The sequence below is a fragment of the Triticum urartu genome, chromosome 3A (assembly GCF_056163025.1).
Source record: "Triticum urartu cultivar PI428250 chromosome 3A, HENAU_Tu73, whole genome shotgun sequence".
Taxonomy (NCBI): Eukaryota; Viridiplantae; Streptophyta; class Magnoliopsida; order Poales; family Poaceae; genus Triticum; species Triticum urartu.
In genome coordinates, this window is record NC_141875.1 from 498231901 (window position 1) to 498255971 (window position 24071).

The 24071-nt window shown below is 43.0% G+C and overlaps 1 pseudogene; it reads left to right on the top strand.

Annotated features, from left to right (window-relative positions):
* Positions 1-11527: 11527 nt before the first annotated feature.
* The window catches only part of LOC125546908 (putative amino-acid acetyltransferase NAGS1, chloroplastic), a 274358-nt pseudogene continuing 261814 nt past the window's right edge, over positions 11528-24071 (top strand).

Sequence of the window (24071 nt, forward strand, 5' to 3'; positions counted from 1 at the left end):
ACACCTTCTATCACAGATCCGAAGGCAAGATATTCGTTGCTAAGAATGGATCCTTTCTAGAGGAGTTTCTCTCGAAAGAAGTGAGTGGAATGAAAGTGGAACTTGATGAGGTAATAGTACCTTCTCCCGAATTGGAAAGTAGTTCATCACATGTCAGTTCCAATGATTCCTACACCAATTAGTGAGGAAGCTAATGATAATGATCATGAAACTTCTGATCAAGTTATGACCGAACCTCGTAGGTCAACCAGAGCAAGATCCGGACCAGAGTGGCACGGTAATCCTGTTCTGGAGGTCATGTTACTTGACCATGACGAACCTACGAACTATGAGGAAGCGATGATGAGCCCAGATTCTGCGAAATGGCTTGAGGTCATGAAATCTGAGATGGGATCATGTATGAGAACAAAGTGTGGACTTTGATTGACTTGCTCGATGAGCGGAAAGCAATAGAAAATAAATGGATCTTCAAGAAGAAGAGTGATGCTGACGGTAATGTTACTGTCTACAAAGCTCGACTTGTTGCGAAAGGTCTTCGACAAGTTCAAGGAGTTGACTACGATGAGACTTTCTCACCCGTAGCGATACTTAAGTCTGTCCGAATCATGTTAGCTACTGCCGCATTTTATGATTATGAAATTTGGCAAATGGACGTCAAAACAGCATTCCTTAATGGATATCTTAAAGAAGAGTTGTATATGATGCAACCAGAAGGTTTTGTCGATCCAAAAGGTGCTAACAAAGTGTGCAACCTCCAGCGATCCATTTATGGACTGGTCCAAGCCTCTCGGAGTTGGAATATACGCTTTGATAGTGTGATCAAAGCATATGATTTTATACAGACTTTTGGAGAAGCTTGTATTTACAAGAAAGTGAGTGGGAGCTCTGTAGAATTTCTGATATTATATGTGGATGACATATTGTTCATTGGAAATGATACTGAATTTTTAAATAGCATAAAAGGATACTTGAATAAGAATTTTTCAATGAAAGACCTCACTGAAGCTGCTTATACATTGGGCATCAAGATCTATAGAGATAGATCAAGACGCTTAATTGGACTTTCACAAAGCACATACCTTGATAAAGTTTTGAAGAAGTTCAAAATGGATCAGTCAAAGAAAGGGTTCTTGCCTGTGTGAAGTTGAGTCGGACTCAATGCCCGACCACTGCACAAGATAGAGAGAAAATGGAAGTCATTCCGTATGCCTCAGCCATAGGTTCTATCATGTATGCAATGTTGCGTACCAGACCTGATGTGTGCCTTGCTATTAGTTTAGCAAGAAGGTACCAAAGTAATCCAGGAGTGGATCACCGGACAGCTTCCAAGAACATCCTTAAATACCTGAAAAGTACTAAGGATATGTTTCTCGTTTACGGAGGTGACAAAGAGCTTGTTGTAAATGGTTACGTCGATGCAAGTTTTGACACTGATCCGGATGACTCTAAGTCACGAACCGAATACATATTTATATTGAATGGTGGAGCTATCAGTTGGTACAGTTCCAAGCAGAGCATTGTGGGGGGGGGGGGGGGAGATCTACGTGTGAAGCGGAGTACATAGCTGCTTCGGAAGCAGCAAGTGAAGGAGTTCATATCCGATCTAGGTGTCATACCTAGTGCATCGGGTCCAATGAAAATCTTTTGTGACAATACTGGTGCAATTGCCTTGGCAAAGGAATCCAGATTTCATAAGAAAACCAAGCACATGAAAAGACACTTCAATTCCATCTGTGATCAAGTCAAGGAGGGAGACATAGAGATTTGCAAGATACATACGGATCTGAATGTTGAAGACCCGTTCACTAAGCCTCTCTCACGAGCAAAACATGATCAGCACCACGACTCCATTGGTGTTAGAATCATTACTACGTAATCTAGATTATTGACTCTAGTGCAAGTGGGAGACTGAAGGAAATATGCCCTAGAGGCAATAATAAAGTTGTTATTTATATTTCCTTATATCATGATAAATGTTTATTATTCATACTAGAATTGTATTAACTAGAAACTTAGTACATGTGTGACTACATAGACAAACAGAGTGTCCCTAGTATGCCTGTACTAGACAAGCTTGTTAATCAAAGATGGTTAAGTTTCCTTACCATAGATATGTGTTGTCATTGGATGAACGGGATCACATCATTAGAGAATGATGTGATGGACAATACCCATCCATTAGCTTAGCATAATGATCGTTTAGTTTTATTGCTATTGCTTTCTTCATGACTTATACATGTTCCTCTGACTATGAGATTATGCAACTCCCGAATATCGGAGGAACACCTTGTGTGCTATCAAACATCACAACGTAACTTGTTGATTATAAAGATGCTCTACAGGTGTCTCCGATGGTGTTTGTTGAGTTGGCATTGATCGAGATTAGGATTTGTCACTCCGTGTATGGGAGAGGTATCTCTGGGCCCTCTCGGTAATGCACATCACTGTGAGCCTTGCAAGCAATGTGTCTAAAGAGTTAGCCACGGGATGATGCATTACGGAATGAGTAAAGAGACTTGCCGGTAACGAGATTGAACTAGGTATGATGATACCGACGATCGAATCTCGAGCAAGTAACATACCGATGAAAAAGGTAACAACATATGTTGTTATGCGGTTTGAACGATAAAGATCTTCGTAGAATATGTAGGAGCCAATATGAGCATCCAGGTTCCGCTATTGGTTATTGACCGGAGATGTGTCTCAGTCATGTCTACATAGTTCTCGAACCCGTAGGGTCCGCACGCTTAACGTTCGATGACGATTTGTATTATGAGTTATGTGATTTGATGACCGAGTTTTTTTGGAGTCCCGAATGAGATCATGGACATGACGAGGAGTCTCGAAATGGTCGAGACATAAAGATTGATATATCGGACGATATTATTCGGACACCGGATGAGTTCCGAGAGGTACAAGATAATTATCGGAGTGCCGGAGGGTTATCGGACCCCCCCGGGGGAACTAATGGGCCTCGATGGGCCTTAGTGGGAAGAGAGGAAGGGCCAAGAGGGGCTGGCCGTGCCCCCCTTGGGTCCGAATTGGACTAGGGGAAGGGGGCGGCACCCCCTTTCCTTCCCTTCCCCCTCTTCCTTCCTTCTCCCCCCTTTCCTCTTGGTGGAATCCTACTAAGACTTGGAGTCCTAGTAGGACTCCCTCCTCTTGGCGCGCCCTACAGGGCCGGCCAGCCTCCCCCTCCCCTCCTTTATATACGGAGGTAGGGGGCACCCTAGAACACACAAGTTTCTTTTAACCGTGTGTGGTGCCCCCCTCCACAGTTACACACCTCGGTCATATCGTCATAGTGCTTAGGCGAAGCCCTGCGCCGGTCACTTCATCATCACCGTCGCCACGCCGTCGTGCTGATGGAACTCTCCCTTGGCCTCAACTGGATCAAGAGTATGAGGGACGTCATCGAGCTGAACGTGTGCTGATCACGGAGGTGCCGTACATTTGGTGCTTGGATCGGTTGGATCGCGAAGACGTTCGACTACATCATCCGCGTTACTAAACGCTTCCGCTTTCGGTCTATGAGGATACATGGACACACTCTTCCGTCTCGTTGCTATGCATCTCCTAGATAGATCTTGCGTGATCGTAGGCAAATTTTTTGAAATACTGTGTTCCCCAACAATATTCAGTTGGCTCCCGCTGCTATGTTACATCGTACTATCAAGCCTAGGCCTTTTAAAGGTTGGGGATTAGATTTTATTGGAGAGATTCATCATTCTTCTTCAAAGGGGCATCGAATCGTGTTGGTGGCAACTAACTATTTCACTAAATGGTATGAAGCAATACCAGTCAAAAATATGACGCATACAGAGGTAATTCAATTCTTAACTGAGTGCATTATTCATAGATTCGACATTCCTCAAACATTAACTACGGATCAAGGTTCATCTTTTATGTCACATCAAGTTAGAGAATTTGCCGAATTATATAAGATAAAGTTGCTCAATTCCTCTCCATATTATGCCCAAGCCAATGGAAAAGATGAGTCTAGCAATAAAATATTAATCGAGCTCATCAATAAGAAGATTGAGGATAATCCAAGGAGATGGCATGAGCTACTGTCCAAAGCTTTGTAGGCACACATAATCTCAAGGCATGATGCTACAAAGTTAACTCCATATGAGCTCATATATGGTCAAGAGGCCGTTTAACCAGTGGAAGTGAATTTGAATGCTTTGAGAATAGCCAAACAAAATGATTTATCGGTGGTGGACTTTTTATAACTTGATGGACAATATTGATGAAGTCGCCGATAAATGTTTGGCTGCTTTGAAGGCCATAGAGAGAGATAAGTTGAGGGTGGCAAGAGCTAACAATAAGAAGGTTAGGTTGAAGGGCTTTCAAGTTGGCGATCTCGTGTGGAAGGTGATTCCACCAATTGGTTCAAAAGATAGAAAATTCGGAAAGTGGTCTCCAAGTTGGGAAGATCCTTTTAAGATTACAAGAGTAGTTCCTGAAAACTCATATTTGGTGGAATTCGTTACCTCGAGCTCTCAATGGCAAATATTTAAAGAAATATCACTCAGGTGTGTGGCAAGAAGCCTAGATAGGCAACGACCGATATATAACTATCGTCCTCAGCAAAGACATGCCTGATAAATAACTATCGCCCTTAGCATAAATCATGATCGATACATAATTATCACCCTAAGAAATATAAATGGCCGATGGAGTGTTGACATCGTCCTTGGAACAAATACATTGCAAATTATTTTTTGGCATACAAGTTTTGCCGAAAAACAGGGGGCATGTGTTGACACCAGATTTTGGCATGGTCAAAAACACAATTAAGGAAGCCTCAAATAGAAAAGTGCTCAAAGTAAGAAAGTTCTGTATCGTCAAAATGAGAAACTTTGATATTTGGGCCATAGCCATCCGATGTCATCTCTAAGGCCAAAATTGTGTTCAAAGTACTGAGATTTTATATCCAGAACATTGTTCGGCTGATTAAGCCCCCAGTACAACCTCATATGGAAAACTGATCTACACGAATTGTCTTCGTCTCGTCGAAAAAAAATCAATTTTGATATAAAAATTGTCTCAATCTGAGGTCATATGCAAAATTTAGAGCCCGTACAGCGCGACCCTGCAGTGAGCAAAATATGACGCCCGGGAACAGACACACATGTGAGTATGTCCGACGGGCTGCGTGAATAATTACCTGTTTTGCACGAGCAATTTAGCCCTGAAGATGGCCTCTAATCGAAAAATGTTCAGCATGCAAGTTGTTCGTCTCATCGAAACGAGTAAATATGCTTTTGGGCGTATTTTCATCGGAGGTCGATTGCTGCCTCAAAAGTGACCCGTAAGGTGCAGTCGGGTTATAAACCGAGCAGTTTTGGAAAGTTTGGATTTCGAGTTAGACCCAAACTAGCGTTTTGAACGTGAATTCTAACCTTTCCTTGCACGGGAAGTCCAGCCGCCTCTTCTATACATGAGGGGTGACGGCTGATTGAAAACACAACGCACAATCGCAAAACCCATCTACAAACTTTTATCTCCTATCTTAGTTTTCTGCTTCTCGTTCGTCGGTTTTCTTCGCTTTGGAGAGCTTCGACCTACGAAGTCCTAGGGGCGGGCGAACCGACCTAGGGCAGCGTATCACCACCGTGCGTCCAGACGGGGTCTCTCCCGGCCGCGTGGGGTTTCGGGTCTTCAAAAGCGCTCGTCGGATTGTCTTGCATATCGCGCTTCCGGTGAGCCTCCTTCGACGACGTGTCTTGCGTATCGCCCTCGACGCCGAGGGTACACGGTGACGTGTTTGTGTGCGAACAGTCCCGCATCGGTCCACCGACACATCCGAAAGTCAGTTTGTCCGCAAGCTGAAGACAATGAAAGCGGTGGCTTTGGGGAGTCCGGACATTCGCATGACGAGTAAAAAGCCATCACGTACCCTCTCCTCTTTGTCTGGATGGAGGAAGACCGCTGATGCGATTTGATGGAAGGATTAGCATGTTTAGTGTTTGGCAGATAGCATGTTGCGCGTTTGGCGGAAGCCACAAATCACTTTCTTTCATAATTTCTTTTCTCTTCATTTTTTCTTCAAATGCTCATTTCGCGGGGCAAGTGGGCTGGCTACTAGTTCATTTGCCAGAAGGTAGCAAGCTACTAGTTCGTGCTAACTACTTGCTTCATTTGACGGAAGCTAGTTCAAATGCTAAAGTATTTGGCGGAAAAATTGATGTCCGGACGTGTCGGTGGACGAAAATCCAAGCAAACCTCCATGGTCAATAAGTCAAAGGAGGAAGACCACATACGAGAATAAGTCAAAGAAGAAGACAAAAGAACAAAGAAGTCCAAGCCCAAGCAAGTAAGGCTCCTCATAGTGTATATTTTACGCTGCATGCTCCGCGACCAAGACTTTGAGACATGACCAAACTGCTCGCCGGCTACCCGTTCTCTCGACAAGTGTGGCAGGACATGCTATCGTGGTGCGCATCGACCACCCGACCTCCCGACGCCGGCAATTGCTTCCTTGATTGGTGGGCATCGATCGACTATTGACGCGATTCCCTCTGGATGGTGCAAGGGCCTATCCACCCTGGTTATTCTCACGGTTTCGTGGATCTGGAAGGCCTACAACAGCTGCATCTTCAACCCAAGGCATGCAGCGCGGCCAGCGTCTTGGATGACATCCTTCCTGAGACGTAGACATAGGGTGTAGCTCGAGTGGCCATTTTGGCTGCCCAACCCCGTCCATTTGCACGGCAGGTTGATGTGTACGCACTTCTTGGGCGGCCTCTGAACTCTCTCATCCCCTCTCTATTAATGAAATGATGCATAAATCTTTTCTGTATTCACAAAAAATGTAATGTGTGTTTTTTATCTTGTTTTCTTACACAATAGTTTCAGCCTTCTTTGTAACCAGTTTCAACTTTTTTCTCATTTTTCCTTTTATGTTTTCATTATATGTTTTGTTTCATTCTATTTTTTGGTTTTTTATTTTCTAAATTATTTTTTTCTTTATATTTTCCTTTTTGAACATATTTTTAAAAACTTTTTTATGTATAAATATGTGAATAATTATTAAATGTTGTGAACATTTTAAAGCAAGTTTATTTTTTGTACAAATACTCATAAAATTTTACAAGAATATAGTTTTACAAAAACGCGAACACTTTTTAAATAACATGAATATTTTCTAGATACATTATGATTTTTTAACACATCATGGGTGTTTTATTTTTCTAGAATAACGGCGGTTAATTTTGTAAATACACTTAAAAAATTACAATTTTTTGAAGTAAAAAATTTTGTACCAAAATATATTTTAGGAAATTCCTAAATTGATAAAATACCAAAAAATAAAAGAAGCATGACTGTTTAGGTTTGCTCGTGCCAGATGTGTGAGCCGTGCCGCAGGCGATGCGACGGGATTGCTATAGGCGATGTAATATGGGACATCCTATTTCATGCTACTTTGCCTCAAACAGCAGGGTTGATGCACAGTGTTTCTCGACTGGGCTGGCCCATTATGCGATGGTTGTATGTAGGCCTTTCTTTTACAACCCCTATCTGCTGCATCCTGCGGCAGAATGGCGGGGTTTCGCGTGGGCAGTCGTCGGCCTGGACCACCCACCTATATGCCGCTTGTTGTTTCCTGTCGCGCAACAAAAAAAATAACAATGAGAGAGGTGGGATTTGATCATGTGAACTCGCACTACGCAGGCTCCAAACCACGAGCGGATAACAAATACATCAGACATCAACTACTGAAAGTAAAGGCGCCAAACGCAATAAGAACACATAGTAGTCATTGAGATTTGGAAAACATTTGTAAAACATTTGTAAAACATTTTTGAAAATTGTGCACAGTTTTTAAATGCCGTATTTGTTTTTGCTATTCCAAACTCTTTTTGAAAGGTGAACCATTTAGTAATTCCGATTTTAAAGAAACAGGAAGAAAAAAATGCATTTTTTTATGAAATTACCGAATATTTTCTGAGATTATGAACAGTTTTTAAATTTTGGAACACAAAATTGGAAACAAGAACATTTTTTAATTCATAAAAAAGTTAAAACAGGATTTGTTTTTCAAAAATGGGAACAAAATACGTATTGGTACACTTTTTTGGAAACATGAACAAAATTTGATACATGGGAACATTTTTTGAAGTTGCGAACAAAATTTGAAACCGCGTAATTTTTTTAAGCATTAACATTTTTTATGAAAAATTGTGAAGTTTGAACAAATTTTGAAAACATGAAATTATGAACATTTTTTTTGTAAAATATAAACATTTTTTAAATACCCCAAACATATTGTGAATTTGTGAACAAATTTTTAAAACATGAACAAACTTCAAAAACTAGAACAATTATGGAAATTCCCGAACCTTTTTTTAATTTGTGAACAAAATATAGAAATATGAATATTTTTTGAATTCGTGCACAAAATTTGAAACGGGAACAGTTTTAAAATTCTGAATCATTTTTCGTATTTGTGAAAAAGGATTAAAATGTATTTTGTTTCACAAATGCTGAATAACTTGTCAAATTATAAAACAAGTCGAAGATTTTGAACTTTTTCGATACTATGCGATTTTTTTTCAAATTCATACTTTTTTGACTTTAACATTTCTTATATTTCCAAAGAAAAACTGAAATTGGAAACATTTTGTGAAATTTGGAATAAATTTCTGAAAATGTGATTTTTTTCAAATTTCTGAACCTATTTTCAAAAATAAAAAACTTGAAAAAGCTAAAAGAAGAAAGTAAAATAAAAAGTAAATAAAATTAGAGACAGAAAAAGAAGCAAAAAATAATATAAAAAAAATAAAACAAAAGAAAAATGAGTAAACCCAAAAGGAAACAGCACAAGAAAAAACCGTGTTTCCAAAAACCGTCGGTGGCACTGTCTAAAGCTGTAAGTGGACCGGCCCAAGTCTTCTCCCTCGCATACCTGCCCCTGTGCAAATCCCCGACAATTTACCTCAGAGAGCGGCGAATAGGGTGTTCCCGGGACCTATATCTCGCCTTAACGCGACGACTAGGGGATTTGAACCTGGGGCGTTTGGATCATGCATAGAGCTGCGCCACAATCGGCTTCGTGTTGCATATGAGAGTCACATTCCACTTGACGTAAAATACGGGAGGTTTTATTTTTATTTCTCTCTCTTTTTAATTTTCTTTCTTTTTTTGTTTGGTTTTTTTCTCCTGCTTCCTTTTTTGTTTATATAATTCGTTTTCTTTCGTTTCTTTTAATTTTTTCATTCTACATTCTTTGTTCTCTTTGTTCTTCTTTTTTGATTTTTTTCTCCATCTTTTGTTTGGTTTTCCTTTTTCAAGTGATTGACAATTTTTGTATAGATGTTCAACATTGTTTGGCCGCGTATTCAACATTTTTCAAATACTTCTTCAACATTTTAATAGTTATTCAACACTTTTAATATTTATTCAACATTTCTCATATACCCGTTCAACATTTTTCGAATACCCGTTCAACATATTTAATACTTATTCAACATTTTCAAATACTTGTTCATCATTTTTAAAGTTCTTGTTCAACATTTTGCAATACTTGTTCAAAATTTGTAATATAGTTGTTTTACATTTTTCATATACTCTTTTAACATTTTTAATACATGTTCAACATTTATACATGTTCAACATTTTTCAAATATTTGTTCCCAGGGTGACGAATAGCGCGACCCTGTATGTATGTATATATACATGTAGAATGTTTTTAAAGTACAAATAAAAGTACAGAAATGAAGCACAAAATGAGAACAACAATAGAAAAAAACAGGTTGCGGCTCCCGCGCTGCTGGGCCGGCCGTTTTGGGCTACCCCCGGCATGAGCGCAGCGCCTTGCTCGCTGGACGCGAGAAATAGCAGCGCCTCTCGCGTTTTTTTGGGAAAGGGCCTCCATAACTACCTTTATTAATTTAAACAACGTTACATCATTCGCTAAAAGACTGGAAATAAAATCCGGAGGTGAGTCCAACCACAAAGTTGGCGGATCATCATGTCCATTTTGAGCTAGCGCGTTGGGAGCCGTATTAGATTCACGATTGCAATGCTCTAATAAGACCTTTCCGTAATCACGTAACAAGGATCGACAAGTTTTCTGTATTGGAGCTGCAACCATTGAGTGTCCAAAATTTTGCTGAAGGACTTCTGCAATGATCACACTGTCTGATTGTACCAAGATAGAGTTAGCTCCAACCCTGCTGGCAAGTTTAAGGCCTTCAACAAGAGCAACCGCTTCAGCTGAAACCACGTCAGCCACATGCTCTAATTTTGCCGTTGCTGCACCCACGAACATCCCACTACTATCTCTGATAATCGCACCGCAGGCCCCTGAGTTGTCTTCCTCTGAAAAAGAAGCATCCACATTGAGAATAAGTTGACCTTGCAGTGGTTTTCTCCATTGATTCAGTCTAGGGGCCGTAGTAGGCTTACTAGGAGATCGCACAAAATTTAGTGTGAAAGCCCGAATGGCTTGGCTGGAACGGACCGGACTCTAGCCTCCAGCAGCGCCCCTCGCCTTAAGCCGAATGGAAGTTACTCCCGCTAAAGGGGATGATAGTTCAACTAGGCCGGCCCGATAGTGTGTATACTTAAAAGAAAAGAAAAGGAGGTCCTAGGAGTTCAACAAGGTTATAATGGCTCATAGCTAGTGCAGCCTACCATCACGACAATGATCCTGTTTTCCACTATTTCCCCCAATATTTTTTCATCTTTTTATTTTTTTTCTTTTCTTTTTCATCTTTTTTCTTTCTTTTCTTCGGTTTTCTTCTTCTTTTTATCATTTTCTGGTTTCTTCTTCTTCTGTTATTGTTTTTTGCATTTGTTTCTTTTTTCTCATTTTATTTTTTTCTTTTGTTTATTTCATTTCTTTTTTAAAATTTCTTTGTTCTTTCGGTTATTATTCTATATATTTTTTGCATATGTCAACAAAAAATTTCTAATATATGTCTAACATTTTGCCAAAATAAATTAAATATTTTTCCTATAAACATTTTTCCGTTTGTCAAATTGAGAAAAAAATTGGTGACATGGATTGATGCTCCTCCTATCAGTAAGCATCCTGGTTTGATGATTCGGACATGGCGTTTTGCCGTTTGGCGCGTGCAGGTTATGGAGAGTTAAAGCATTTATGCGACCAGTTTGTTTGTAGAGAAACAAAATATATGGTGATATAACATGCAAACAAAGAGAATAGTTATGGTCTTGCAGTAATCCCTGACCTTGAAGAGCCTCCCGGCTGGTCGCTCGGTCCTGTGAGTTGAAGACTTTTGCATCTGGTGTCCTCCAAATTAATTCGTTACGATACATAATTGTTCTAATCATGATTTCTTGTTGTGCACTTTCACTGATCAAAGCACTAAGCCCCGGCCCAGGGATCCTCCCCTAGTCTCTCCTGATCCCTCCGCGCGCCAACGAAAATTGGACGGAACCCCATTGTGCTCTGCATAACATTCACGATCCGGCTTTCTACTTCTGCCACACTCACATTCCAAGGTAGCAATAAACACTGAAACTCCCCACGCCTCCGTCCGGTCACGAGCTCATGGCGGCATTCTTCGTCGGCGTGGGCTTGTCGCCGCCGGCGGCCGCGGTGGGATCAGTGCGGTCCCAGTCTGCTGGTAGCGTGAGGATGCGCCATTGCGTTCACGTGCATCGGTGCCTAGCAGCAAGCTTGAGGTGCAGTGGCGGATCTAGGGGTGGGGTGGTGGGGGCCATGGCCCCCATATACAATTTGCAGAATTTTTTTTTTGAAAAGGAGGAATATCCCCGGCCTCTGTAGAATATTTTTTACTAGTGCATTCATAGGTAGTACTTTATTAACTATTTGTAATGTGTTTGGACAAAAAAACGATTACCCTTTATAATGTTGCCTCCACGTTGGTCGAATTCTAGATCCGCCACTGTTGAGGTGTGGAGGGACGAGGTTAACAGAGGCAGAGGAAGGTGCTAAGAGGTTCGTGGGGTGGTTTCGAGAGGCGTGGCTCTACATTCGCCGCTAGAGAGGGAGCACGTTTATCGTCCTCATCTCCGGGCCAAACCTCAACAGCACCCTGCAGACATATATCGCTCTAGATCAAAAGGATCTTGCTTCTCTTTGCTTAAGGTTAAGTGCACGATAGTGGTATCCAGACGTACGTTTTACACCATCTTAAAATAAGATGCATATGTGATTTTTCCAGAACTTGGATCAGGGATTTAGAAGAAGAGGTTGTTTATGAAATGCATCCTCATTAATGCTGTAAGAACCCTACAAAAGATTTATTATTATTATGCCCGGATGACACCGGAGGGAAACATTTGGATGACAAATCAATAATCTCGCTAACTTCTAGAGTGAAATAAAATAAATGAATTATAATATACTAATAAAACATTGAAAAAGTTATGTGACAGAGATACTACCTTCCTAATGTACCTTTTTTGAAAGGAGGATGTACCCCGCTCTCTGCATCTGGACTATGCATGCAGCCATTTTATTAATTATTCACAAAGCCCTTATAAGGTAATATATCAGTAAGTCTGAAGCCTCCATCTTGGCAACACATATCGCTACTCCTATCCCCGTGATGAAGGGGTGCCGAATGTCCGAGCCTAATACCAAACAGACATCGCACCAATACCTAACATCAAATGTCGGATGCCCCATCCAAGTCACAATACCTGGACTAGGTTACTGAAGGAAATATGCCCTAGAGGCAATAATAAAGTTGTTATTTATATTTCCTTATATCATGATAAATGTTTATTATTCAGGCTAGAATTGTATTAACCAGAAACTTAGTACATGTGTGAATACATAGACAAAACAGAGTGTCTATAGTATGCCTCTACTTGACTAGCTCGTTAATCAAATATGGTTAAGTTTCCTGACCATAGACATGTGTTGTCATTTGATGAACGGGATCACATCATTAGAGAATGATGTGATGGACAAGACCCATCCGTTAGCTTAGCATAAATGATCATTTAGTTTTATTGCTCTTGCTTTCATCATGACTTATACATATTCCTCTGACTATGAGATTATGCAACTCCCGACTACCGAAGGAACACCTTATGTGCCATCAAACGTCACAACGTAACTGGGTGATTATAAAGATGCTCTACATGTGTCTCCGATGGTGTTTGTTGAGTTGGCATAGATCGAGATTGAAAGTGCGTTATATCGACTAGAGGGGGGGGGGTGAATAGGCGATTTTTATGAAAGTCTTCAAAACGTGGAAGTTATGAAGACAAATGATAGAAATAAACCTATTACCCTGCAGCGGAAGGTAGACTACACTAGGCAAGCCATAGTCAAATATTCAATAGAGTGAAAGCACAATGACTAATAGCAGCAATGTAGTAAGGATCAGGTAGGAAGATATTGTGAAGCCACACAGAACATGCAGTCACTCAGTGAAGACAAAAGATAGTGCGGACATACAATGACTTCACAGGGAGTAACAGTAAGTAAAGGGAAGGGAAGATGAAACCAGTGACTCGCTGAAGACAATGATTTGTTGGACCAGTTCCAGTTGCTGTGACAACTGTACGTCTGGTTAGGGCGGCTAGGTATTTAAACCTTAGGACACACAGTCCCGGACACCCAGTCCTGAACACGCAGCTCAGGACACCCAGTCCTCACCGTATTCCCCTTGAGCTAAGGTCACACAGACCTCGCCCAATCACTCTGGTAAGTCTTCAAGGTAGACTCCCAAACCTTCACAGACTTCGTTCACAGGCAATCCACAATGTCTCTTGGATGCTCAGAACGCGACGCCTAACCGGCTGGAGGATACACAGTCCTCAAGTGTAATAAGTCTTCAGATCACACAGACAAGAAGACTTAAGTGATGCCTAATTCTCTTTGGCTCTGGGTGGTTAGGGCTTTACCCTCGCAAGGAATTCTCTCTCAAAGGCTTCGAGGTGGGTTGCTCTCAAACGACAAAAGCCGTACTCTGAATCTGAGCAGCCAACCGTTTATGGTTGTAGTGGGTGGGCTATTTATAGCCACTTGGCAACCCGACCTGATTTGTTCAAAATGACCCTGGGTCACTAAGGAACTGACACGTGTTCCAACGGTCAGATTTCAAACTCACACGGCAACTTTACTTGGGCTTCAAGCAAAGCTGACTTGCCCGACTCTGGACAAGATTCGCTCTCAAAGTCTTCACTCGAAGACATAGGTTTTGTTTAAGCATCACTTCAGTCATTCTGACTGGTTCTCTTGGACCCCACTTAACAGTACGGTGGTTCCTATGACTCAACACAGAAGAAAGAGAACTATGAAAGATCTAAGTCTTCGAGCTCCATAGGCTTCATGTGGTGTCTTCTCTTGTCATAGTCTTCAATGTGAATATCTTCATATACCACCTTTGACTTCAATGTCTTCATACATTTTTTAGGGGTCATCTCTGGTAGGAAAACCGAATCAATGAGGGACTTCTACCTGTGTTATCCTGCAATTCTCACAAACACATTAGTCCCTCAACTAGGTTTGTCGTCAATACTCCAAAACCAACTAGGGGTGGCACTAGATGCACTTACAATCTCCCCCTTTTTGGTGATTGATGACAAACTAGTTGAAGTTTTCAACGGGGAATATAATCTGTGAAATTGTAAAGGATAAGGAATTGTCTTCATAAGTTGCAAGGGCTCCCCCTGAAGATGTGCATATAAGTAATTTGCTTTTGGAAAGCACATGGCAGGTTGTACTTGTGGAGATCCACTTCAACTTATGATGACAATCCACTATGCATGTGAAAGTATATGAAGATAATGACATGCATAATGGAAAATGGACGTCTGCAGAATGATCTAAGTGCGGAATTATCATCGCAACACAAGGTGGCAGATAAGTAGCAGACGACCATCGAGTTTAAGTGTTACAACTCAAAGAACCAAATGTAGCAAAACGAGAGTTGTAAGCACGAAGCAAAATATAAAGCACCCGCCCATATGGACCCGCTTGAAGACTATCAACCTCATATGCTTCTCCCCCTTTTGTCAGTAAGGACCAAAAAGGTTTGAAGACATAGAGCATCTACTCGTTCCCATGAGGAGTAGGTGAAGCAGCAGGGTCGTTGGTGGTGCTTGGCGGTGCTGAAGAGCTTGGAGCAGAGTCGAAGCGTGCTGAAGGAGGTGGCGGTGAAGTAGCATTGTCTTCATCCTCGATCACTCTGGCATTCACAGTTGCAGCAGAGGAAGAGAACTCAGAGTCTTCAAGGGATGGAGTTCATCGCAGCACTGCCCTTCGAGGAGGTGTGGAGTCAAACTTGAATCGCTTAGTGAAGCCATCCTCTTGAAGATCATCTTCAGAACACATCAGCGTTAGCCCTTTCCATGTGCGGCGAGAGGTTTCATGGGCAAAAAAAGCATTCTTGGTGGCAAGATTGCGAATGTGATTAACATCCACCAAGAGGCTTTGCATCTGACGCTTCAGCCAGTCATGATGCCTATCCTGTTTCTGATGAAGAGCCACAAGAAGCTCTCGGTCGTTGAGAACACGAGTGCGCTTCTTGGGTCGTGGAGCAGTTGTACTGTCAGTGGCTTCAGTGAGAGCAGGATGCGGTGCATGTGTAGTGCCAGCCAAAGGATACGCACGAGTTACGGCTTCCACGCCTTCAACGTTCTGAGTGAAACTTTGATGCTCTGCATTCTGAAGACTGAGAGGTTCCTTGGCAGGCTCAGGATAGATGGCTTCAATATACATATCTACATTAGGCAAAAAGATCCGATGGTTGCGGGCCGAGGGCTGATATGAGATAGAGGAGTGAAGTTTGATCAGCCGCATCACCCAAGGGGCGTAAAACTTCAAACCAAACAGTTCAGAGCCAGATGCAGCAAGTTGGCGAATGAAGAAATCCTGTGTATTGAAGCATTTTCCATGAAGAATGTAGAAGACCAAAGTCTTCATTGCACCTTCCAGTTTGGCATGGGGAGAATGTACTTTGATTGGCCAGAGAGTTTGCCTTATGATGTGATAAATGGTTCTTGGCAGATACTCAAGGTCTTCAACGAAGAACTCCGTGGGATAAGCAGCATCTTGGGGCAATGGCTTCATCATGCTGAGCATCTGACTCATATTAGGTTCAGTCTTCTGAAAGATGCTCTCAATAGCTTCACTATGAAGCTGACAGCCATGCTCGTAGAGATCGTCAGGAGTGGGAAAACCAGTGAGCTCAATGATGTCAAAGGCTTTGGCTTTGTGATGAACGTTTCCTGTCATCCACTCCAGGACCCAAGTCTTTGGATCTCTGCTATGCCCGCGGATGTGAAGTGTGGCATAGAATTGGAGCAGCAACTCTTCATTCCAATGCTCTTGGTCAGTGACAAACGGCAGCAGTCCAACCTCTTTGAAGCAATCCAGAGCTTCTTCCAGACAGGGCAGACCAGCTATTGCTTCAATGTCAAGGCGCTTGTGTGGGAAGATGCGACCTTGGTTGTAAAGAACGCATGAGTAATAGCTTCGCTGCGGATAACTCCAGAACCGATCAGATGATATTCTTTCCCTAGAGTAGGGGTTCCTGGAGCTGTTGAAGAATGTGTTGTCTGCTCTGAAGCCATTGATATTGAAGGAGCCAGGTGCTGATGCAGGACCTGGGAACCTTGGCAATCTTGGGATTGGCTTCTGTACCTGAGGCTTGTGCTCAACATGATAATCGAACTGGGGATCGGCAGCAGACTCAGGAACAAAAGTGGCGGGATCAGTGGCTTCGCTGACTTCTGGTGCTTTTATTGGTGAGGGCTCCACATTAGCTTCAGCCATAACAGCGTCAGTGGCTTCAGTGGTGTTGGTGGTGGCGGCCTCAAGATGTTCAACCTCCACTTGACGAGCTGGAGGGTCGGTCACAGTCACGTTCTCCTCGAGAACAGCTTCTTGGTGAGACGGGGGTGTAGCAGCGCTTGGGGTTTCTTCTTCATCAGCTGATGCAGCCAGAATGTCTTCAGCAGCTTTAGCTTCAGACTCAGAGACTGGAGGCCTTGGTCCTTTGCGAAGCCTGCGTAACACTGGCGACGCTTGTGGAGTTGGAGTTGGCTGGGCCTCAAAGTCATCTTCCTCTTGTGCTTGTGGGTGATCCGCCCATGAAGCATCATGTGCAATTGGCGTCAGTGGACGACCAATGCTGATGAGTTCGCTGTGCGTTAGCACAGGCGATGATACCTGTTGGTGTTCTAGCTGAGGAAGGGCTGCATCATCTTCAATATGGTCATGATGACCAATGTCTTCAGCAGCGATGGGATCAACTGCTGGAAAGTCTTCAGCTTCATGAGCCTCTGTGAAAGCAGGCTCATGGACAGTCAGTTGACGCTCTTGATGTTCAGCGTCAGGGCGAACCATGGAGATGGGTTCAACAATTAAGGGCTCTGTGGGAGCAGCCCGTTCCTTCTTGGTCTTCCGCTTCTTCTTGGAGGGAGCAGTAGCAGAGGCTTCAGGATGTTTCCTCTTTCTGGCTTCAGCCTCAGCAGTCCTCGTCTTCTTCAGTTCTGAAGCGGTTGACCTGGCTTTGGTTTCGAGCCAGTCATGCTAGTTGGGAAGACAATGGGATCTGCTTTCTGCCTTGGTGCGTCGGGTTCGGCCATAGCAGGCTTCTTCTTCTTCTTTGCAGCCATCCTGGGGTCGATGCCAGGACGCCTAAGGGCCTTGCGCTTCTCAGCCTCATTGTAGGCTTGCACACACCTATCAGCCAGGACCTTCATGCGCTCACGAGAACCCTGAGCTTCTGCACGTTCTTTAGAAAGGCTTCCTTGAGCTCGTGCAGCATAATCTTGAAATTCTTCACGCCTTGCATGCTGAGCTTGGCCATATGCTTCTTGAACTGAGATTTCTCAAAGTCAATCTTCTGCTTCAGTTCAACAATGCTCTGGGCGATAGCTAACTCTGAAGCAATGGCGCCATGGAAGGCGACACTGAGGCCAATGGGTAGTTGGAGATCGTCGAAGCTGATGTTTGGCGTGTCAAACCATTCATCAATGAAGTTGTGGATGATTGTTACATCAAAGAGAGGCAGATCATTGAAGATTTCTGCTTCTTCTTTGCTCTTGATGAGTTGCTCAAGAGCGTCATCTGCAAGATCTTCATCACTTGACAGATCAATGGCATCATTGCGTAGAATGGCAGCAGCTGTTAGCTCTTAGCCGGTGTGTGGCAGAGGCATCTTGACCTTCTGGGGCTTGGATATGCGTGATAAATCTTCGGACTGCACACTGTCTTCAGGAGGTGCAGTTGCCAGTGGCTTCGCCCGTGAGATTTTTGGTGAAGGGGCAGGCTTTGAAGCTTTAGGATTCTTCAACTTCTTTGGCTTCGGCGCTGCAGGCGCTTCATCTGATTCAGCGTCAGCTGCAGGCTCATTCACTGCAGTCCCTTGAACCAAGATATGGGTGATGAGGCCTTCAAGGTTGTAGAAAGGACCGACGACATTGGGTTCTGCATCTCGTGTGCCATCAGCCCTTGGAGCTGAGGGACAAGGGTTGAAGTCTAGTCCCAATGTCTTCTTATTTTGCTTCGCTGAGTTCTGGGCAAACTGGAAGTTGCGCTTGAACAGAATGTCGTCACGACACCATAGTAGTGACGATGGGTGTGCATCAACAGGCTGTGGCCCACGGACCATGCAGGGATAGAAGCCTTGTTCAATGGCTTCATCTCTGGACCTGGGTTGAAGATTCTTGTATAGGATGTCTCCCCACGGTCTTTTGATGGCATTTTTCTCAGCATATTCCTGGGTTACAGATCGGTATTTGAACCATTGTTCTGCCCAATATCTTCGAATCCATTGGATTCGGGTCTTGCGCTGATTGTAATCCTCTTCAAGATCTGTCTTGTACAGTTCTGAGAGGTCATCTGGCAGATCTCTAGATGTTTCTCCATGACGCTTTCTGCCACCCTTCCTTGTTGATTTCTCTGAAGCCATGAACTTTAAACTAAAAGGCTTCAACACGTTCAAAGGCTTTAAAGATTTTCGCTTGCTGGACAAACAGGAACTTGCTTCGGGAGAATTTATATGATGCTGTAAGAATTCTGCAAATGAATGCAGACTATGAGAACCAAGGGATTCTCCCACGGACATGTACCTGTGACAGCATTAAGGTGCGAGGGAAGGGAAAGAGGTCATATGCATTCTCAGAAGATTTTGAATATAAATCAGTTTAGAAGACATTGACCTCATCGTGCGAAGGCATTCACTCATAGATAAGGAGTTGGTTCCAGATTTGTACGAATCCAGAGATCAGTACAAGTGAGGAATCCAACTACTTTGTGAAGCATAAGTGAATATACTAGGCATGTTATGAGATGCAGTATGAGAGAGATCTAACTTGTGTGAATAGAAACTGCTTGTGGTAGAAAGTGACAAAGCCATAGGATCAACGGTGCCGTAAAAAAAGGAAGTTTTATTTACCACACTAAGAACTGCTAGACGGAGTGGAAGATGAGGCCGAGCAGTTCGATCTTCCGTGCCCTAACTTGGCGACGGAGGACACCTACGGCGACGGCAGAGAGGACGATGTCCGCGGTCGGCGTGAAGACGGCGTCGGAGAGGTTGCGGCAGCGAAGCGCTTCGTCGCCGGCGTCGTCGAGGGCTAGCGGTGGCGCTAGGGTTCGTGCGAGAGTGGAAGAAGAGATAATGACCGCCATGAAGTGTGTATTTATAGGTACAGGGGCGGCACTACGTTATTAAATAGGTGCCCCTGGCGATTCGCATCTGAGGAACACATGGCCATCATGCAGAATTTTGGGGTTTGTTCGATGTCCCACGCACGCCTAGATTGTCAGTGGTCGTTCCTACTTCTCCGGGTTTCATGTGGAGGAATGAGCATTGAAGGTGGACTTAAGGTTTGTCTTTGTATCTTCTGCTGACAAGGACATAGAGAAGACATTCGACAGTTTCAATAGAATGCATATGATTTGGAGAGATAGAGTTTGAGATAGATAGCATAGAGAGGTTAGGGTCCGATCATATTCACTTAGTTCAAAAGATTCAACAAGAAGACATAGCTATAAGTGAATGCTGTAGAGGACAGAACACTAGTATATATATATATCTAATCAACATAGTGAAGATAATCATGAAGACATGTTGAGATTGAAGCCAAACCAAATGTGAAGACATAGCAAGGTAACGCCATGAGTGAAACACTTCAAAATAGAACATTTGGTGGTGGCGTTACCCACCGTATAGGAAGTATTAGACCCAGACACGGCGCACAATTATCGTGGCGCTCCGAAGTCAAATTCCACATTAATGTATTCACACTTAGAATGTATGTCTTCATTGATTGAAGATATACTTTACTTCGTGTGTTGCACATCTAAGTCATCAATATGCATAAGGGTTAGGATGTGTGCCTGATCACAGGACATTTGAGGATTCCAGGATATTTAGCTCACACCATAACTTGCAAAATCTCTTCTCATCCAAGGGCTTGGTGAAGATATCTGCCAATTGCTCTTCAGTGTTGACGTGTATGATATCAATATCTTCCTTCACAACATGATCTCTAAGAAAGTGATGACGAATTTCAATGTGCTTTGTCTTCGAGTGCTGAACTGGGTTGTTGGCAATCTTGATGGCGCTTTCGTTGTCGCAGTAGAGTGGCACTTGCTTCAGATGAACGCCATAGTCTTTGAGCGTTTGCTTCATCCACAGAAGCTGAGCGCAGCAAGATCCAGCAGCAATGTATTCAGATTCAGCAGTGGAGAGAGATACACAGTTCTGCTTCTTTGAAGACCAACATACAAGTGATCGTCCCAGAAAGTGACATGTTCCTGATGTAGACTTGCGATCAACTTTGTCACCAGCATAATCAGCATCAGAGAATCCAACCAGATCAAACTCTGAGCCCTTTGGAAACCATAATCCTAGAGTTGGGGTGTGAGCCAAATATCGAAGAATTCGCTTCACAGCTAAGTGATGCGACTCCTTTTGTGCCGCTTGAAATTGAGCACACATGCAAACACTAAGCATAATATCTGGCCTAGATGCACATAGATAAAGTAAAGAACCAATCATGGAGCGGTATACCTTTTGATCGAACTCTTTACCATTGTCGTCAGGACCCAGATGATGCTTGGCTGGCATTGGCGTCGTGAAGCCTTTGCAGTCTTGCATACCGAACTTCTTCAGGCACTCTTTGAGATACTTCTCTTGAGATATGAAGATGCCGTTGCGTTGTTGTCGTATTTGAAGACCGAGAAAGAACTTCAGCTCTCCCATCATAGACATTTGATACTGCTCTTGCATCATATATCCAAACTCTTCACTGTACTTCTGATTGGTGCAGCCGAAGATAATGTCATCCACATATATTTGGCACACAAACAGTTCACCATCATATGTCTTCATGAAGAGAGTGGGGTCGAGAGAACCAGGTATGAAGCCTTTGCTCTTCAGGAAGTATTTGAGTGTGTCATACCAGGCCCGAGGGGCTTGTTTGAGGCCATACAGTGCCTTGTTGAGCTTGTATACCATGTCAGGATGTTTTGGATCTTCAAAGCCAGGAGGTTGTGCAACATACACTTCTTCTTCAATCTTGCCATTGAGGAAGGCGCTCTTCACATCCATTTGATAAATAAGCATGTTGTGATGATTTGCATAGGCCAGCAGTATGCGTATGGCTTCAAGTCTAGCCACAGGAGCAAATGTTTCATCGAAGTCAATGCCTTCCACTTGAGTATATCCTTGAGCAATGAGACGAGCTTTGTTTCTGACAACTTGACCATGCTCATCTTGCTTGTTGCGGTATATCCATTTGGTGCCTATTATGTTGTGCTTCCGAGGATCGGGACGCTTGACCAGTTCCCATACATTATTCAGCTCAAACTGTTGAAGCTCGTCTTGCATAGCTTGAATCCATTCAGGTTCCATGAAGGCTTCTTCAACTTTCTTGGGTTCTGTTATTGAGACGAATGCGAAGTGCCCACAGAAATTTGCTAGTTGAGTTGCCCTTGAACGAGTGAGTGGACCGGGTGCATTGATGCTATCAATTATTCTTTCAATCCGCACTTCATTGGCAACGCAAGGATGTACAGGGCGAAGATTTTGCTCTTGCTAATCATTGTCGTTGTTAGAAGGAATGTCTTCAGGCTAAGCATTGTCTTCATGTTGATCAGGTGCTGAGATGATAAGTTCTTCTTCAGGATGAGCTTCAGAAGGTATAATTTCTCCAGTTCCCATTAGCTTGATTGATTCACTGGATGGAACTTCATCTAGCACATTTGGCAGTTGCTCTCTTTGTGAACCGTTGGTCTCATCGAACCGCACATCCACTGTTTCAACCATTTTGTAATGAAAGAGATTCAAGACTCTGTAGGAGTGCGAATCCTTTCCATATCCAAGCATAAAACCCTCATGTGCTTTTGGTGCAAACTTTGAGGTGTGATGTGGGTCCTTGATCCAGCACCTGGCGCCAAATACTCTGAAGTAACTGACATTTGGCTTCTTGCCAGTAAGGAGCTCATAAGATGTCTTGTTCAGAAGCTTGTGAAGATAAACACGATTGATTGTATGGCATGCAGTATCAATGGCTTCAGGCCAGAATTTTCTTGGAGTCTTGTATTCATCTAGCATCGTTCTGGCCATCTCAATGAGTGTTCTGTTCTTGCGTTCGACGACCCCATTCTGCTGTGGTGTGTACGGGGCTGAGAATTCATGTGTGATGCCCAAGGTATCAAGATATGTATCAAGGCCAGTGTTCTTGAATTCAGTGCCATTGTCACTTCTGATATGCTTTATCTTGGCGCCATAGTTGTTCATTGCTCGATTGGCGAAGCGTCTGAAGACATCCCGCACTTCAGTCTTGTAAAGGATTATGTGCACCCAAGTATATCTAGAATAATCATCAACAATGACAAAGCCATAGAGACAAGCAGTAGTAGTAAGAGTTGAGTAATGAGTGGGACCGAAAAGATCCATGTGAAGTAGTTCGAAGGGTCGAGTAGTGGTCATGATTGTCTTCGAGGGATGTTTGGCCCTCGTCATCTTTCCTGCCTCACAGACACCGCATAAGTGATCTTTCTTGAACTTGACGCCCTCGATGCCTATGACATGCTTCTTCTTTGCCAGGGTGTGGAGGTTCCTCATGCCAGCATGCCCAAGCCTCCGATGCCAGAGCCAGCATTCTGAAGCTTTTGCTAGAAGACATACGACAAGCTGTGGTCCTGCTGAGAAATCTACCACGTACAAATCATCTTTTCAATACCCTTCAAATACTAGAGACTTGTCAGATTCCATTAGAACAAGGCAACGATATTTTCCAAATATTACGATCATGTTTAAATCGCAAAGCATTGAGACAGACATTAAGTTGAAGCCAAGGGATTCAACAAGCATGACTTTATCCATGTGTTGATCCCTTGAGATTGCAACTCTACCTAGACCCAATACCTTACTTTTACCAGTGTCAGCAAATGTGATGTGGCTCTTGTCGGATGGACGTAAGGTTGAGTCCATAAGAAGGCTTCTTTTGCCAGTCATGCGATTTGTACACCCACTATCAATAATCCATTCTAAAGACGCTGGTGTCGTACCCTACAGTGCAGTTAGGGGGATAGGCTTCACGAAGAGCATTGTGAAGCAAAAACATTTGACGAACCAGTGGGTTATGAAAGCTTAGATCCAGATTAGGACTAATAGGGAGAGTAGCAAGCGATTCAGGAACGAAGTACATAGTAAGACCATTTGGGCATTTGATCTTGTGCCCTACAAGATGTTTAAGGTCCCCAGCAATAGCGTCAGACGATTTTGGTTTTCTGCTGGAGACCTTTCCCTGCAAAAGAGAGTTAAGCTTTCTTAGCCACCCACTGAAGGAAATATGCCCTAGAGGCAATAATAAAGTTATTATTTATTTCCTTATATCATGATAAATGTTTATTATTCATGCTAGAATTGTATTAACCGGAAACATAATACATGTGTGAATACATAGACAAACAGAGTGTCACTAGTGTGCCTCTACTTGACTAGCTCGTTAATCAAAGATGGTTATGTTTCCTAACCATGGACAAAAGAGTTGTTATTTGATTAACGAGGTCACATCATTAGTTGAATGATCTGATTGACATGACCCATTCTATTAGCTTAGCACCCGATCGTTTAGTATGTTGCTAT